Source organism: Pelodiscus sinensis, chromosome 7 (assembly GCF_052426305.1).
Source record: "Pelodiscus sinensis isolate ZL-2025 chromosome 7, ASM5242630v1, whole genome shotgun sequence".
Classification (NCBI taxonomy): domain Eukaryota; kingdom Metazoa; phylum Chordata; order Testudines; family Trionychidae; genus Pelodiscus; species Pelodiscus sinensis.
The window spans coordinates 23,671,736-23,679,044 of record NC_143058.1 but is presented as its reverse complement, the minus strand read 5'-3'; the positions used below and the strand labels follow the sequence as shown (position 1 = coordinate 23,679,044).

At 38.1% G+C, this 7,309-nt stretch overlaps 1 long non-coding RNA gene across 1 annotated transcript; it reads right to left on the bottom strand.

The window, feature by feature from the left end:
- Window positions 1-874: 874 nt before the first annotated feature.
- Window positions 875-6,001, bottom strand: LOC112546231 (uncharacterized). Its single transcript, XR_003089876.3, has 4 exons — window positions 5,763-6,001; window positions 2,723-2,776; window positions 2,357-2,443; window positions 875-1,618 (listed from the first exon to the last, which is right to left on the bottom strand). It is a non-coding gene; the product is annotated as an uncharacterized LOC112546231 (long non-coding RNA).
- Window positions 6,002-7,309: the final 1,308 nt, after the last annotated feature.

Sequence of the window (7,309 nt, the reverse complement as noted above, 5' to 3'; positions counted from 1 at the left end):
TTGCTGTGTCTAGACTGCATCCCTTTCCTGTAAAAGGGATGCAAATTAGCAACATCGCAATTGCAAATGAAGCAGGGATTTAAATCCTCCCAGCTTCATTTGCATAAATATGGGTGCCGCTTTTTTCCGGCTCGGAGCTTTGTCGGAAAAAAGGGCCAGTCTTGACGCGGATCTTTTGGAAAATAAAGCCTTTTCCAAAAGATTCCCTTATTCCTCTTAAAATAAGGAATAAGGGATCATTTGGAAAAGGCTTTATTTTCCTAAAGATCCGTGTCTAGACTAGCGCTTTTTTCCGGCAAAGCTCCGAGCCAGAAAAAAGCGGCAGCTATGTTTATGCAAATGAAGCTGGGGGGATTTAAATTCCCACTTCATTTGCAATTGCGATGTGTCTAATTTGCATCCCTTTTACGGAAAAGGGATGCAGTCTAGACACAGCCACTGGGTCTGGTATCATTGTATTGAAATGTGATTACATTTTTGCTTAAGATTTAATAGTTTGAGATTATTTTGCCACATTCCAAAAGTTATATCATTTTGAATAAATCACTGTTACAATTACTGTATGCCAGTTAGCAAGTACTGATCTAAAAAATTTGATAATTTTAGAAAGGCAAAAAATAAGCATCTTCCAGCTAGAGAATTTTTTTCCACATCAGGACATTCTCCAAACATAGTTTCTCACTGGATGCAGCTTTATGTTCCATAGGCTGCAAACCCAGCCTATATATTTCGTTCAATTTTTGTGTCTTCAAATTTTGGTCATGGCCCCCTGCACCTTCCCCTCAACCACCATCCCAAACCTCTTTCTTTCTCATATGCTACTTCTAATTACCTTTCATCTCTGGCACTCCCTCTTTGGCACACATCGTGGCTCTGCTTCTAGTCCCTGCAATACATTTTAATCAGATACTTTTGTACCCAGTTGTATTCTTGTCTGAAACTATCCAAAGTACTGTTGTTGCTAGGGAAACCACTTCTTTGTTATCTCTACGTTCAGCACGTCTGCCTCGTTCTCTCTCCCTCTCTTTTTTTTATTTGGCTCTGAGATGCAACTTGATGTCATTGCATTAGCAGCAGTGAACCATTTAACCAAAGTGCAAACACTAATTTGAAACAGAAACAGTAGCCACAACTACATCTTTTGCCATTTATATTAAGAATGTCTGAGTATGGGATAATGACATAAAGTAGCCCATTATATAATAAGTGACAGTCACTTCCCCAATCCTGATCCCAATCATGCGGATGAACTTATTTTATAGGACCGAATGGGAGAGAAAAGTGAGGGGTGTGAGTGTATAAATATTTTTTCAGATGTAAAACCTTCCTGATCACTTGTTCTTCTCTTCAGAACAAAGTACTGTCCATGTTTGTCTCTCTATAATATTGTTTACCTCCTTCAGAGAAAGAAAACCCCTGAGCCATTTGACCATGGAATTGATTTTTAACACTTACAGTCTACTAATGCTTAAATTATACAGCTGATAAGCAGAACATAAGAGCCTGCATTTAGGGTTACACTCTCCAGGCCATGATCACCATGTATGAGATCCTCTTCCTTGGTGTGTTAACAATGAAGACATCTCTTCTATTGGAAATGCATCCCCGGCTTATATATCTTTGAAGACAAAACATGTAGAGGACTCACTGTTAATTGGGCAGAGTGGGGGGGAGCAGATATGACCAGGAAGGCAAGAAAGTTGTTTTATATTTTTTAAATACAAGTAAAAGCACATTAATGACCAAAAGTGGACGAAATTAGTCCGGCTTTCATATAGCTCTCAGATTTTTTTCTTTGTTAGATTCAAGCATTGCATGCAATATACCCAGCTCATTATCATGGTGGCACTGTCCCTCTGTTGTGCTTTGTCAATTATGGCAATTTTAGGTCTTGTTAGCTTTTACTATATTCATTCACCTCCTTTCCCCCACCCCTGCCTCTTGAGCACACGTGCATATGGTCAGACATATTCTCATATGGCCATTTTATACAAGAAATTAAGAATGAAAAAAACCCAACATTCAAGAGTAAAAAGAGAGTAACCAATACTAGTATAGTCCTTACTGAATTTTCATTTTTCCCAAGTGGGCATCCTTTCCATTAGCATTGAGTGTAGGGAGCCTGCTGATTCTGTTGCAGTTGCCCTATTGACTTTCTCTGGATGAATAAGTCCCTGTCAAGAGTAGTACTAAATAGCCACTTTAGAGAGCACTTTTACCCATAAAGAGCACATTTTTTCTTTCCTCCTTAAAGTCAGAGCCAAGCACTGAAAAGCAGAGCAACAAGGCAATCTGCGGAGACAGATATAATTATAAGTAAATACCTTGTAGGTGTTAATTACTAATGTTCTTTTACCTGTGCTTTGAGTAGTGATTCAAAAATGCTTCTAAATAGAATCCCGTGGGCAGTAGTATACCTGCTACGACTGTTTCTCATCAATACCTGTAACAATAAACCAAATACTTTTCCTGTGTTATATTTCACATATTAATATAGGAGCCAAATAAGGTCTAAAGATAGTACTAGTAAACATTTCCCAGTTTCAAGAAAGCTAAAACAGTGACCCAGAATTGAAATAATTTCAACGTATTTGTATTTACTCTTGGTCAAGGTCTGAGAAAAGGAGGGAACCTATATGAAAATTAACTGAAAATGTTCAAATACAATAAATCACAACACAATTAATCACCCAAAAATGACTGGAAATGAACCAAAAATTACCTCACCAGTATTCGGCATTGGTGCCATAGGATGAAGGTGGGAAGCAAAAAATCCCTGCAGAGACAAGACAGCAGAAGAGTAAGTGAAATATAAAAGTGGAAGCATCAGTGCAGACATACACTGGTGGAAAAAGTGATTTTTTATTTGTCAGCTAGCAGAGAGAAACCTAGTTCCTTGGACTAATTAGTTTTCTTGCAACTCTCACTGATATGAGTGAGAACTGAGGTTCCATATCAAATGTATGATACAATAGATGTCAAGAGCTAATAATTCTTCATCCATAGCCACAAATCCACAAGCAGTTATTTGTGAGATTTGAGGGTTTTTTTTTTGTTTTTGGGGGGCTTGGTTTTGTTTTTGTTTTTTAGACATATTTGTCACAAGATACATTTCCATTCCCTGACTGGTCAGATGTTACTTATAGAATAAGGTGCAGAGTGGAAAAATGAAGTAGGTGTAGGAGTAGCGTTGACAGAAGTTCTCTGGGAATAAAAACAGGAAGGCTACGTCTACACTGATGGCTTCTTGCACAAGAACTCTTTTGCGGAAGAGTTCTTGTGCAAAAAGTCTTCCACAAGAGCACGTCCACACTGCCATGTGCTTTTGAGCAAGAGATGTGCTTTTGTGCAAGAGCATCCATGGCAGTGTGGATACTTTTTTGCGCAAGAAAGCTCTGATGGCCATTTTAACCATAGGGGCTTCTTGCATAAGAAATTCATGTTGCCTGTGTACACTGCCCTCTTGTGGAAGAGCTCTTGCCTCGTGTGGAGAGGAATAACTCTGCCGGAAGAAGCCCTGTTTTACAACGCTATACTGTAAATTTACTTGCGCAAGAATTCTCGTGCAGTGTAGACAACAGGCAAGTTTTTGCTCAAGAACGGCTGTTCTTACGCAAGAAGCTGCCAGTTAGACATACCCGAAATGTTTTCCTGTGTTTATACAATACTTAGAACTATATTCAATTGTGTAGTTGTTTGTCACTGTACTGTGGCCCAGCCACTATAGTCTGATGAAATAGTAGAAGTCTGGTAAATTACACTGCATATTTTCAACTTTGTATAGTATGCTGCTAGTGGTCATGACCCACTATAATGATTGGTTCTAATGACTGTACTTCTAGTGAATAGGTCTCCTAAGATCAAGTAATACAGTCCTGCATTTTTGGCACTGCATGTAGATGGTGAGATCAACCAGTGGACAAATATGGTTTTTCTATGAGTCTGTGGCTTTGGATCATTACATATGTATTAGTTAATATGTTATTTGGGATAGAGGAGAATGTTTTTGCAACTCTGATATGGAGATTTATTGCAAACACAGGATAGATCATTTAAACATGTTTTCCTCTTCTTCACTTAAGAGGTTTATTTGAATTCACAAGCAGCTGTTTTAAGGAACAAACTGAAGAAAAACATGTTTGAGCTATTTGGGCTAGAGCACCACAAAATCTGACCTGACTCTGGCCTGCAAGAATTTAGTTCACAGCCAAAATCAAGAAAAAACACCAGGTACCTTATTTTCTTAATGATGGAATCCTCATATGCTAACTGGCCTATTTCAGACTGAACTAGTGATGTCTTCTAGTGCTTTACACTTGTTAGTAGTGCTTAGAAACTGGTTGCTGATCTAGAGATCCTTTAAGCTATTCCTTGTTTTTCTGTTTTTCACTCACTAGTATTAGTAGTACATTTGGGGATAAAACAGTATTTGAGATTCATATATTTTAAAATGTGATATAAAATTTGACAGTAAGTCTGAGTGTTGTCATAGGACTGGGCATATTATTGGAAGAGTCTTGTTTTAAAGAGATTGCAAATCATAAGAATAAAATCAGGGCTATACTGGGTCAGACTGGTTCATGTAGCCCTGTATCCTGACTTCTGACTGTGGCCAATACCTGGTGCCCCAGAGGGAATGAACAGGACAACCAATCATCAAGGCCTGGTCTACACTACAGGAGAAGGTCAAATTAAGATACACAACTATCTTAAATCAAGTTTCCGCACCACCCACACATCAGGAGGTTGACAGGAGCAAATCCTAATTAAATCCTAACTAAATCCACTTAAGCTAACCTGGGAAGATTGACAGCAGCAGCTGCTATCTTCCACATAGTGTAGACATGGCTAAAATGATCCATCCCCTGTTGCCCATACCCAGCTTGTGGTAAGCAGAGCTAAGGACACCATCCCTTCTCATCCTGGCTAATAGCCATTGATAATGGTACACAATGAACCTATCTAGATTTTTGTTGAACTCTGTTATAGTCTTGGCCTTCACACCACATCATCCTCCAACAAGTTCCATGTGTTGACTGTGTGTTGTAACTACAGTAGTAACTAGTAGACAGCTGTTATGTTTTGATGGAAGGAGAGGAAAGCTACAGTACACCATAAATAATTCTCATTTAATGACCTTAAACTTCAGGGTCAAATATTGTACAAGTTTTATTGTGAATTTCCTGACCACAATTGATTCCATATTTTATTTTTTCCAAGGAAAAAAGTGTTCTAATTTTTTTTTTATTTTAAAAAACAGAAGAGTGTTAACCTTCCAGGGATACTGTAAGACTTATCTGTTCTCCAAGGCTTTATTTGTGGAATGAGTTGATCATGCTTTTCTAAGATTGTAGTATGTGGATAGTATTTTTATTGTGGATGGGGATTATTAAGTGGGGTAAAGGAAGTTAGCACTAATTGGGTTGTACTACGGAGTCCTTTTATGGATATTAAATGAAAATAGAAATAACCTCGAGGATAGACATTTATTACATGGAAAGAAATACATTAAATATATATATCTGGAGTCTGTAAACTGTGTCTGCAATAATTAATATTTCAGAAGCCTGTGCAAGTAAATTGGAGTTAAGGAGCCATAACTGTAGCTAAGAATTCGAAATGTCTGATCCAATGCGATACAAGGTCAGAGGTAGAATTAACTTCTCCCATCCAGATAAAAGTCTCAGTGGATGTTTGAGAATTACTTAACTATAATAAAAATTTGACTAGCTCCCAAAAGGGAAGCTGGACGTCCTGCTTACCTCAAATGACTGATAACATTTCTCAGGTTCAAGATTTAGTTCAACTTCTTCTATAACATCAGTACATAAAGTGTTCTGTGCTCCTAGTTCCTGCAAATGGTTGAAATAAAGTCACTGAAGCTCAGTAATCAGGTACATAATAATATAATTCACTACGTGTGTATTACATGACTAAACACACATCACTAATTAAATTCCAAAAGTCTCATACGAATATATACTCTCCTCACTTCAAAACCAAGGGACGATTCTATGGGGAAAATGTCTTTGGTTGCTTCATAATCCTGCTTCAAAACTGTTTACCAGTACTTTGCATTTAGCTGGACAACCAGATTGGTGACAGACTTTGTCAGGTTCTAGGGCTTGACTCTGTGCCCCCCCCAAGATGGATAGGGCCTTGGGCAGACGGGGCTGAGGTAGGACATGTTGCACCTCCCCCAGCAAGCCCTCAGCTCTGCCTGAACAGTGCCACAAAGGGCTTTTATGGCAATTAAAAGAGCCTGGGACTCTGGCTAGTGCTATTGTCACAGCAGAGGTTTCAGCAGCAAGTGACCTGAAGCCTCAGGCCCTTTTTTTTAAATGACCAGGCTCTGGGGAAATGGCCTTCTTTGCCCCTCCACCACCTTCCCCATCAGTGGTCCTGTTACAAAGTCTATCTACTGTGGACACGATGGCAATAACAACAATGCACTGATTTAAGAGGGCCTTTCCCTGTTATAAAAATGTGCATTATGAAAAGAACATAATGAGTTGCTTTAAGACAAAATGTTTCATTGCTTTAGTCAGAAAAAAAATATTCCGGAGTTTTGAAAAAATAATTAAAATGGCAAAATATATAGCTAAATAGCATTAAAATATAATGCACACGGTTTAGTAGCAGTTGAACAGATCTGTGTTTGTGACAAAAGCCCAACTCTAATCTCCATGGTGAGTAACTAAAAGCAATGTTTTTTACACTTACCTGCGACTCCTTCAATTTATATAGATTGTTAAGATCTTACAAAGAGTAGGGTCCAGCACACCTCAATCTAAAAATTTGTGGTTGTAGCAACTTGGTCTGAGTATATAGTGAACAAATAACTTTAAAATGCTGAAGTGCATGCTTAAGCAGACCTGTTCATACATTGTATAAGAAACAGAGATTACATTAACCATGTGAATTTGTTTATCACCAAGTTCTCTGTCATTCAGTATAGTAAATGTCGCTGCAGTATTAGAAAGGATATGGGAAAATGACTTACTTCTTAAATAAATGTGGTTGGTTTGCTCACATCAAAGTCTTCTGTTAAATATATTGCACATTGATATACATACCAATATGTTTCTGACATCTCTAAGCTCTGTTGCAGACACCTATTTGATGTTTCTGTGTCTCAAAAGATCCCTGACTGACTATTCTTAGGACATGGGTAATCATGTTGGAAAGAGGATGAATGGATTGAGTCTAAAACAGCACAGCCTGGACAAACCGACAGTTCCTCAAGGATAAATATAAATACTACTTAACAACATAAGTTTCCTTTTTATCTACTTGCAGTTACTTTGAG